The 10,952-nt window shown below is 50.5% G+C and overlaps 1 non-coding gene and 1 pseudogene across 1 annotated transcript; both read right to left on the bottom strand.

Moving 5' to 3' along the window:
• Positions 1–8,029: 8,029 nt before the first annotated feature.
• On the bottom strand, positions 8,030–8,895 carry LOC105719071 (small ribosomal subunit protein eS19-like; annotated as a pseudogene).
• Positions 8,896–10,520: 1,625 nt separating this feature from the next.
• On the bottom strand, positions 10,521–10,660 carry LOC135277025 (U4 spliceosomal RNA). Its single transcript, XR_010344639.1, has one exon. It is a non-coding gene; the product is annotated as a U4 spliceosomal RNA (small nuclear RNA).
• Positions 10,661–10,952: the final 292 nt, after the last annotated feature.

Raw genomic sequence — 10,952 nt, 5'->3', positions numbered from 1 at the left:
CCTCTTTCCCAAAGCCTCAGCTCTACTGTCCAGCCCAGAGGCTGGTCAGGAGGCAGCTGCAGGCCTTGCGCAATGCCAAGACAGGAAAGACCTCCACAGGGGAAGGCCCTCGGCAAGGACAGGGACTTAGGGACTCAAGCAAGCAGAAGTGGGACCGAGGTGACGCCGGAGTTTCCTCAGGCAAAGTGAGAAATGGAGTGGGGGCTCCCATTCACCAGCCAAGTCCACACCCCACTCTCTCTGTGCCCTTTAGAGAGGCTGAGGGAGGTGGAAGGTTGCTTCCCGCACGCATCTCCTCCCTGACACCTGGGAGGGAGGTGAGCCCAGCCTGCGGTGTGGACACACTACACCGTGCCCAGACCAAAGCAGCTATTCTCTAAGCTGTCAGGAGCCTCCCTGTATCACTGGGTACTCTAAGAGTCTCCCAAGAGGCAGGCCCTTACTGTGGGGACCAAGGGCCCTAATGTCAGGACACTCCTCAGGCTTTCTCTTCCCCATATCACTCTCCTGTACATTTTCTGTTTTTGGTTTGTTTGTTTGTTTTTGAGATGGAGTCTCACTCTGTCGCAAAGGCTGGAGTGCAGTGGCACGATCTCAGCTCATTGCAACCTCCGCCTCCCGGGTTCAAGCAATCCTCGTGCCTCAGCCTCCCAAGTAGCTGGAATTACAGGCATGCACCACCACACCCGGCTAATTTTTGTGTTTTTGGTAGAGACAGGGTTTCATCATGTTGGCAAGGTTGGTCTTGAACTCCCGACCTCAATTAATCTACCTATCTTGGCCTCCCAAAATGCTGGGATTACAGAGGTGAGCCACTGCACCCGGGCACTATCTTATGCCTTCACCCCCACATTGGGATAGGAAAGGAAAGACCCCGCCACAGTTAGTTAATGTTAGAATACTATAGCCCATCGTATTGAGGGCCTACTTTGTGTAGGCGCTTGACAAGTGGGGCAGATGTTAATTGCCCCAAGCAATCCCAGATACAAGCAACAAGACTTTTATTTTTTTTGAGACAGTGTCATGCTCTGTCGCCCAGGCTGGGGTGTCCCAGTGCAATGTTGGCTCACTGCAGCCTCAAACTTCTAGACTTAAGCAGTCCTCCTGCCTCAGCCTCCTGAGAAGCTGGGGCTACAGGTGCTTGCCACTATGCCTGGCTAACTTTTTAGATTATTCTGTAGAGACATAGTCTCCCTATGTTCCCGGAGGTGGGTGAATCGCTTGAGGCCAGGAGCTCAAGATCAGCTTGGCCAACATGGCAAAACCCTGTCTCTACTAAAAATACAAAAATTATCCAGGTGTGGTAGTGGGTGCCTGCTACTCAGGAGGCTGAGGCATGAGAATCGATTGAACCTAGGAGACGGAGGTTGCAGTGAGCTGAGATCACCCCACTGTACCTGTACTCCAGCCTGGATGACAGAGCGAGACTCTGCCTCAAAAAAAAAAAAGGTAATTTCTCAATAGGTTGCACTGATATACATTCATCTAATACTAATTATTCTCTCTCTGTCTCTCTTTTTTTTTTTTTTTTTTTTTTAGACAGGGTCTCGCCCTGTCACCCAGGCTGGAGTGCAGTGGCACAATCTCTGCTCACTGCAACCTCGACTTCCCAGATTCAAGCGATCCTCCTGCCTCAGCCTCTCAAGTAGCTGGGACTACAGGTGAGTACTACCAGACGCAGCTAAGTTTTGTATTTTTTTGTAGAGATGGGGCTTCATCACATTGCCCAGGTTGGTCTCAAACTCCTGAGAGTTCTGGTCAAGTGATCCACCCACCTCGGCCTCCCAAAGTGCTGGGATTACAGTCATGAGCCACGGTACCCAGACAATTATTCTCATTCCAGACAGGAGAACCAAGGCATAGGGAGGTTAGAGAATTTGCGGAAGGCAAATTTTTTTGATTGAAAAAAAAACAAATAAGTTTTGCTATGAGTACAGAAGACACCAAATAACGGTGTTTTAAATAAAATAGAAGTGTGTCGCTCTTTCCCTCAAGTGAGGGTTGGCATCCAAGCTGATATGGCAGCTCCACAGTCATCATGAAACCTTTTAATTTTTGGCTCCGTCATCGTCAGTGGGCTGTTTCCAGTCACGGTCCGTAGCGGCTGCTCGCACTCCAGCCACTGTATCTGCACTCCGAAAAGCAGGGTGGAGGAAGGGACAAAGTAGGCCATGCCCTCTTCTTTAAGATAATTCCTTAAATTGCTGGTGTGGTGGCTCACTCCTGCAATCTCAGCCACTCAGGAAGCTGAGGCAGAAGGATCACTTGAACCCAGGAGCGTGAAGGCTGCAGTGAACTATAATTGTGTCACTGCATTCCAGCCTGGGTGACAGAGTGAGATCTTGTCTGTTAACAACAACAAAAAAGGTAATTCTGGCCAGGTGCTGTGGCTCACGCCTGTAATCCCAGCACTTTGGGAGGCCAAGGCGGGCAGATCACCTGAGGTCAGGAGTTCGAGACCAGCCTGACCAACATGGCGAAATCCCGTCTCTACTAAAAATACAAAATTAGCCAGGTGTGGTGGCGTATGCCTGTAACCCCAGCAACTCGGGCTGGCCACACTCCCAGCCAATTTCAGCCTGTTGAGAGGAGTCCCAGGGGTGGTTAGGGCCTGGGGATGTGTTAGCCAGATGGCCCTGGGAGGTCTCGGGCTGTCTTATCCTAGGAGGCAGAGAAGGTGGGCAGCCCTCAGCAACCCCTGCACCCACATTCTCTCCATCATGCATCATTAGGCTGGAGCTGGAGCCAGATGGTGGGGATGGGGTGGCTTGCAGCTTCTGCCCTGTCAAAGGATCCTCTATTCTGCACCCCCACCCTGACCCTGACCAGTCTGGCTAGTCTGGTCTCTGGCTGCCCATTCGCTCTCAGACCTGGCCTGTCCTGCTCCAGGGTGCCTTTCTGCTGAGACCTTCTCTTCCCCATCCTGTTTGTGGAGGAAGTCTGCAGTGTTCCTGGAGAGCCTTGGACTTGGAAAATCACTTACCATCAACTTGAGAAGGCAAGCGTGGCCCTGTGGTTATAACAGGTCACAGATTCAAATGTAGTAATAGGATTACATGCAATGGGCCAGGTGGCAAACTGGTGCCTGGCTCTCAGTGAGCCCTCATCAACAGCCTCTGTAACTTCGACGAATGGGGAAACTGAGGCCTAGAGGGGAGGGCGTTTGCAGAAAAGCCTCATGGTCAGGAGGTTAGGCGTGGGAGTCAGGCCTACCTGCGTTAATTCAGATCTGCTACTGAGAGTGAGTCCTTGGGCAGATCACCTAAGCTCTCGGTTTCCCCAGCTGAAATGCAGCCCCCTGAGGCCTCATCATAGAGAACAGTCGTGAGGATGAGGAAGGATAATGCAGCGAAGGCAGCTGGTACATAGTAAGGACTCAGTGCATGCATCCTGAACCTCATCATCCTCGATTCCTGCCTCGATTCCTTCCTTCCTTCCTTCCTTCCTTCCTTCCTTCCTTCCTTCCTTCCTTCCTTCCTTCCTTCCTTCCTTCCTTCTTTTTCTCTCTTTCACCATTTCTCAGAAGTGGGTGGTTTGAGGATTTTCCCTGACTTGGGAAGAACGCGCGAGAGCCCAGGCTGGCTGGGGAGGCAGGCAGGCCAGGACCAGTCGCAGGGCTGCAGCTGGGCCAGCACTCACACAGGGCTCCCTCCAGGAACCCTCCCCACACACAGGGCCTGGGCACCTTTCAACTGGCTCCTTGCTGCTGAGCGAAGTCTATTAACATCAAAGTAATGAGGTAATTACTATGATTTAGAAAAATTACTAGTGAAGGCTTTTGAGGGAATTTCAGAGCAGAGAAGAGGGTAAGTGAAGCATCTGTGAGGAAAGGGATGCAGGGCTGTCAGGGATGAATCCTCAGGGTGGGTGAGCTCTGGCCTGCGTGGGGCAGAGTGCGGGTCCTTGGAGGGGACCATGACAGTGTCATGTGTGTGCACGGGACTTCTGGAGTGAATAATTGGGGAGGGGCATATGTGTGGGTGTGTGTGTATGTAACCAGGGGGCAGGATTTTCAGGACCTAGGAGGACCTTGACTTTGGCTGGTGCAAAACAGCAGATTCCAGGCTGAAAACAAACCCCGGAGCCAGAGGCCAGCCCCTTTTCACAATCCTAGGCTCTGACTGTCCTTGACTGATTTCCACCCATAGAATCCCCTCAGCCCTGAGGCCACCAGCCTGGAGAAGGGTTAGATGAAAAAAGACCTCTGTGAATGAGGGAAACCGGGAAGAGCTCAGAAGCAGAGGTTGTAAAGGTGTGACTCTTGGACTGGCAGCATGGTCGTGTTGGATACAATGAGTTCTGAATTTCTCTTCAAGGAATCAGGATGTCAGTATGTTCAGTTCTTTGTCCTCCATTTTAAAGTTTGACTTCTCTGTAGTTTCAGTAAACAACCATTTCCACCAGTTCTAATCACATCTGTTCCCCTGGTCCCCTGCTCCTTCCTAACTCATCTCGGTCATGTGCTTTGACCTGAGTCACCCCTGCTTACCTTCTCTGACCTGTCCTGTAACCATCCTTCCTGCCAGACTACCCACCTCACCACTCAGGCTTCTACCTCTGCTCTCTTTAAAATAGCCAATCAGAATTAGCCTAGACTGTGCAGTCTAAGCCCAGCCGATAGGGAAACGACACAGCAGTAGAGGCAACCTCCATCAGGAATCAGAACCCTTTCCCCTTCCTTGTCCAGGTGTGTGCTTGCCATTGTTCCATCTGTGAGCTGCATCCTTCTATATAAGTAAATTGCCTTGCTGAGGAAATTTACATTCGAGAGCTACTTCTTTTGCAGCTCTGAAAATTTACATGTAACAATCATTGCCTGGGAACTTGCTAACAATGCACATTCTCAGGCTGCTGCAGAGCCACTGAATCAGTAACTCTGGGGTGAGGACTGGAGATCTGCTGTCATCGTTGTTGTTTTTAAGACAGTCTCACACCATTGTCCAGGCTGGAGTGCAATGGCGTGATCTCTGCTCACTGCAACCTCTGCCTCCCAGGTTCAAGCCTCTCCTGTCTCAGCCTCCTGAGTAGCTGGGATGACGGGCTCAGGCCACCACATCCAACCTGACAATCTGTTTTAAGGAGCCCCTAATAGAGGCATGAAATGATAGGAAAGTCCAGGCCTGGGAAATGGAGGCTGAAGACGGCTTTGAGAGGCTTCTAGGAGGTTGAATCTGTAGGAATTGGTACCAGGGCGGGTGTGGAGGACAGTATGGTAGTAATAACAGTAGCAGTAATAATAACTTGAACATGTATTGTGCACCTTCTGTGCTCTTGTTTAATCCTCACAACAAGCCGAAGAGGCAGCTACTATGCTGATCCCAATTCTTCACATAGGAAACTGAAGAACAGAGAGGCTGAATGGCCAAGGACACACAGCTGGCAGCTGGTGGAGCTGGAATGCAATTTCAGTCTTCGGATGCTGGGTTTTCCCCTCTTCTCTGACACCAGGCTGCTTTGGTAATCTGAAGACGGTGGTTGGTGACGGGAGTGAGCAGTAAGGGCTGCCAGGGGAGAAGTAGCTTCCAGGGAGGCTAACATTGTTTTATTTTTTAATTTACTGAGCACTTGCTATGTGCTAGGCATGATGCAAAGCGTTTGCTGGTGCATGCACTGTCACATTTATTTATTTTATTATCATTTTTTGAGATGGAGTCTCGCTCTGTCGCCCAGGCTGGAGTACAGTGGCATGATCTCTGCTCACTGCAACCTCTGCCTCCTGGGTTCAGGTGATTTTCCTGCCTCAGCCTCCTGAGAAGCTGGGATCACAGGCATCCACTACCATACCTAGCTAATTTTATATTTCTAATAGAGACGGGTTTTGCCATGTTGACCAGGCTGTCTCAAACTCCTGGCTTCAGGTGATCTGCCCGCTTCGGCTTCTCAAAGTGCCGGAATTACAGGAATTTGGAATTTGTTGGGCTTCCTGATTCTGAAGATGTATGTCTTTCTTCTGTTCTGTTGACTGAAAGTGGCGGGCAAGGCTATCTTCTTTTTATTTTTTAATTTTATCTTATTTTATTATTATAATTATTTATTTATTTTTAATTTTTATATATTTTTTGAGATGAAGTCTTTCTCTGTCACCCAGGCTGGAGTGCAGTAGCTCAATCTTGGCTCACTGCAACCTCTGCCTCCCGGGTTCAAGTGATTCTCCTGCCTCAGCCTCCTGAGTAGCTGGGATTACAGGCATGAGCCACCATGCAAAGTGAGCCACAGGGCCTGGCCTACTGCCACATTTAAATGCCACACTGATCCTCTAGGTACTGTAACGATTCCATCTTACAAATGATCTCATTGAGGCTTAGAGAGGCTTAGAGAGAGAGAGCTGCTTGCCCAGGATCACAGAGTATTTATTTATTTATCTGGACACAGGGTCACACTCTGCTACCTAGGTTGGAGTACAGTGGCACCATCACGGCTCACTGCACTCTAGATCTCCTGGGCTCAAATTATCCTCTCACCTTGGCCTCCTAAGTAGCTGGGACTACAGGTGCATGCCACATGCCTGGCTAAGTTTTGGTTTTTTGTAGTGGCAGGATTTCACTCACAAACCTGAGCCACCATGCCCAGCAATCACATAGTCTTTCTTGGGTCAGGTGCAAATCAGCCTAGTTGTGCTAACTCTGATTGGGAGGTGGGGGTGGGAGGAATGACTCAATGGCCAATTAAATGTTTACAAACTCATGATTTATTGAGAGGCTTTCACACCAACAGGCAGGCAGTAATGAGAGAGGAGGAACAAGCCACAGGGAATAGCTCCAGTACCTCCTGGATGACCGTGCTGTTTTCCCTCGGAATGCCAAGAAGCGTTGGGGGCAGAAGGGGTGGGGGCCGAGCTCTTCTCCCAGCAGAGCTTCTGGTGGTTGCCTGATGAAAAAGAGGCCTCAGAGTTCTCACCAGTAAAGCTCCTACAGGCATCTCTGCCATGACCAGTTTCTTTTTCTTTTTTTCTTTCTTTCTTTTTTTTTTTTTTTTTGAGACAGAGTCTCTCTCTGTTACCCAGGCTAGAGTGCAGCGCTGCCATCATAGCTCACTGCAGCCTCAACCTCCCTGGCTCATTCGATCCTCCCACCTCAGCCTTAGGAGTAGCTGGGACTACAGGCGTACACCACTATGCCCGGCTAACTTTTTTATTTTGAGACGGAGTCTCGCTCTGTCGCCCAGGCTGGAGTGCAATAGCACAATCTCGGCTCACTGCAACCTCCGCCTCCCAGGTTCAAGCGATTCCCTGCCTGAGTCTCCAAGTAGCTGGGACTACAGGCGCGTGCCACCATGCCTGGCTATTTTTTTTTTTTTTAAGTAGAGACAGGGATTCACCATGTTGGCCAGGATGGTCTCAAACTCCTGATGTTGTGATCTGCCCGCCTCGGCCTCCCAAAGTGTTGGGATTACAGGCGTGAGCCACTGCACCCAGCCAACTTTTTAAATTTTTAGTAGAGATGAGGTCTCCCTATGTTGCCAGGCTGATCTTGAACTGCTGGGTTCAAGCAGTCTCCTTACTTCATCCTTCCAAAATGTTGGGGTTATAGGCATGAGCCATGGCGCCCAGTGATCGTCAGTTTATCGTGGTGTTCATAGCCCTCTGCAGGCGTCTCCATGGCCATTATCTCAGCTGCCTTTTGGCTTCTCTTTCTTGTTAGGTCTTGGGGGTGTCTGACCACAGCAGGTGTTATCACATCACCTCTGTCCACTGTACACTTTGAGGGGTCAGCAGCTTCACTGTAGGCTGAGTCACTTGTCATAAGTGACTCTATTTTGACATGTTTAGAATCGCAAAACATTGTTATCTATCACATAGGGAGTGGCAAAGCATTTTGGAAGAGTGGCTTTTTTTTTTTTTTTTTTTTTTTTTTTTTTGAGATGGAGTCTCTTGCTCTCTCTCCCAGGCTGGAGTGCAGTGGTGTGATCTCCGTTCACCACAACTTCCACCTCCCAGGTTCGAGTGATTCTCCTGCCGCAGCCTCCCCCGTAGCTGGGATTACAGGTGCACCACCACGCCCAGCTAATTTTTATATTTTTAGTAGAGACAGGGTTTCACCATGTTAGTCAGGCTGGTCTCGATTCCTGACCTTGTGATCTGTCTACCTTGGCTTCTCAAAGTGCTAGGATTACAGGTGTGAGCCATTGTGCCCAGCCGGAATTGTGGCTTTTTTTTTTTCTGAATGAGGCAATGTATTAAACAAGCATGGTTTGTTCTAAATGCTTCTTGTTGGCAGCTGCCACTTGTCCAGCGATTCTGTACAGATCTCTCTGTCCCTGAGGTGTCAGTTTGCGGCCCCCATCTTGGTCCTTTTCCACCATTTTCAGCCCCTCCAGGCCTTGGAGGACCAGGCGGGCCACACTCTTGGAGCCTCGGCTGAAGGGGCTGGGCATGACGCCGTTTCTCTCTGATGTCCCCCGTAGATCTTGGTTATGGAGCCAACCCCAGTGCCACCCTGGAGGTACAGGTGCCGTGCAGTGGAAGCAGCTCGAGTGTGAACTAGTTTTCATTGTAAGGAGCAAGCACTTTGTGCTTGGCCAGCTTGATGGTGTCCACCCATTCAGGGACTTTCAGCTTCCCGGACTTTTCGAGAAAGGCTGCCAGAGCTTTGAGGAACTCCTGCTAGTTCACGTCTGTTACAGTAACTCCAGGCATTGTGCAGCCTCCTCCCTACCAACCAGGGGAAAGGGCAGAATTGTGGCTCTTAATCCGGATAGGCAGGCCCTACTGTTGGTGGGGATCTACAGGAGATACCTCCTGCCAAGGTCATGACGAAGAAATAATGTGACCGACTGTGCACCCTCAGAAACTTGACAAAAGTGACCATGCCCTCAGCCAGTGTTACCACTGTACTGCAAAGCCTGCAGTAACATCTGTGATATTTCAATTAACTCAGAAAAATAAAAGGAAAGATAAATTCATTTCACAAGTCAATGTATACTGTTCAGAAAAAAACATACCAAGTGGTGCATGTGGAGTCGGTGGTCGAGGTCCCAGAGGACACATGGGTATAGGAGGTGACTGAGGTCCCAGAGGACACTGAGGTGATGGACTCGGCTGAGATGGCAGAGGCCAGCCAAGTAGAGGAGCCCCGGGAGAAGGTGGCTGGAGTCCCAGAGGCCACGAGTGGACACTATTGAAGTACCCGAGCTGACTCATGTAGAGGTGGTAGTTGAGGGGCCAGAGGCCACCCGGGTAGAGGAGGTGGCTGAGGCTGAACAGGCTGCTAAGTGGAGGAGTAGGCTGAGGTCCCGCAGGCCACAGAGCAGGAGAAAATCGCTGAGGTCCCAGAGGAGAGACACCTGCAGCAGGTAGATGAGGTCCCAGGGGACAAGAAGCTGCAGTAGGTTGATGAGGTGTTGCAGGACAGACACCTGCAGGAGGAAAGTGAGGTCCCAGAGGACGGAAGCCTGCTTGAGGTGCATGAGGTCCCGGCATACAGATGCCTGCAGGAGGTGGATGAGGTCCGGGAGGAGAGATGCCTGCAGGTGGAAGATGAGGTCCCAGGGGACAAACAGCTGCAGTAGGCTGAGGAAGTTTTGCAGCACAAATACACGCAGGAGGTGGATGAGGTCATGAGGGACAGACGCCTGCAGGTGGAAGATGAGGTCCCGGGGGACAAACAGCTGCAGTAGGCTGCTGAAGTGTTGCAGGGGAGACATCTGCAGGAGGAGGATGAGGTCTCAGAAAAGAGACAGCTTCAGGAGGTTGTTGAAGTTCCAGAGGACACTCACGTTCAGGAGATGGTTGCGGTCCCAGTGCACACTGTAGTATCGGAGGTTGTTGAAGTTCCAGAGGACACTCAAGGTCAGGAGGTGGTTGCGGTTCCAGGGGACACTCGACTGGAGTACGTTGCTGAGGTCCCTTAGGAAACTCACGTGGCTGAGGTGTCTGAGGTCTCAGGAAACCTTCAGCTGCAGAAGGTGTTTCAGGCTCCAGAGGTTGTTCCAGTGCAGGAGGTATCAGAGGTTCTAGAGAACCTTCAGCTGCAGAGAGTGATTGAAGTCCCAGAGGACCGGGAGGTGGAGGAGGTGCCTGGCAGCCCATCAATGGTCTGGAAGGGCCAGCCATGAGGTAGGGTAGGTTGGGCCATTCTGACAGAGGACGAGGCTCCCGTTCAGCCACGCTGACCCGCAAGGCAGAGGAGGAAATGTTTGGAAATCTTTTAACACAAAAGAAAAAACCCCAACTCACACACAAGCTGCACCTGCTGCTGCAGGTGACGGTCCCTTGCCCCTTCCCCTTCTTCAGGTTTCTAAAGGCAGCATCAGTGCTATAAAGCATCCGTTCCACAGAGTCCTGCTGACAGCAGGGAAGTGAAAACAAGCCATGGGGACAAACTGTTGTCCCCATGCCACTGTGTCTGTCTGCAAATGTAGGCAGACTGGGGGCGTGTCCCGGGGAAGATAGAGTCACTACGCAGTAATAAAGAAGCATGTTTCTGACACAGAGGTGCCTATGTGGATCCACATTCTTATGTAATCGGCATTGGCAATTTTTGACAGTCTCTACGAAGACTGAGTTTTAAATATATATTCGGTCTCCATAGAGACTGTCAAAAATTGCCAATGCCGATTATATTGCAAGTTGTCACGGCAGAGTATTAGAAAAGTTTTAAATTAGCCATAATCGCACCTCGGATAAACTTCATTGGCTACAATGCTACCTCTACGCAAAGCTAAGTCACAGCTATTCTTACGAGAATGTTCTCCAGGCTTTTCATGTTCTGTCTCTGATTCTCAGAACTCTGCAAGGTCATTGTGACCACCCTGCTCCAAATCTAAGAAAATGGAGGCTCCCAAACGAAGGAGAACATTCACCCAGGGTCACACAGCTTGCAAGGGGTAGAGTGGAAGTCGATTCCAGTTCTGCCTGCAGGACCCTCTCATCCCCCATCTGCTTCACTTCTTGACAAAGGCTTTTCTCCACTCTGGAGGTGCCACCTGTGGGCACAAAGATCTCTGGGGTGATC

This window comes from Aotus nancymaae, unplaced genomic scaffold, assembly GCF_030222135.1.
Source record: "Aotus nancymaae isolate 86718 unplaced genomic scaffold, 86718_ANA_hifiasm-v0.15.2.pri h1tg000029l, whole genome shotgun sequence".
NCBI classification, from domain to species: Eukaryota; Metazoa; Chordata; class Mammalia; order Primates; family Aotidae; genus Aotus; species Aotus nancymaae.
This window is presented reverse-complemented; position numbering and strand designations above follow the sequence as displayed.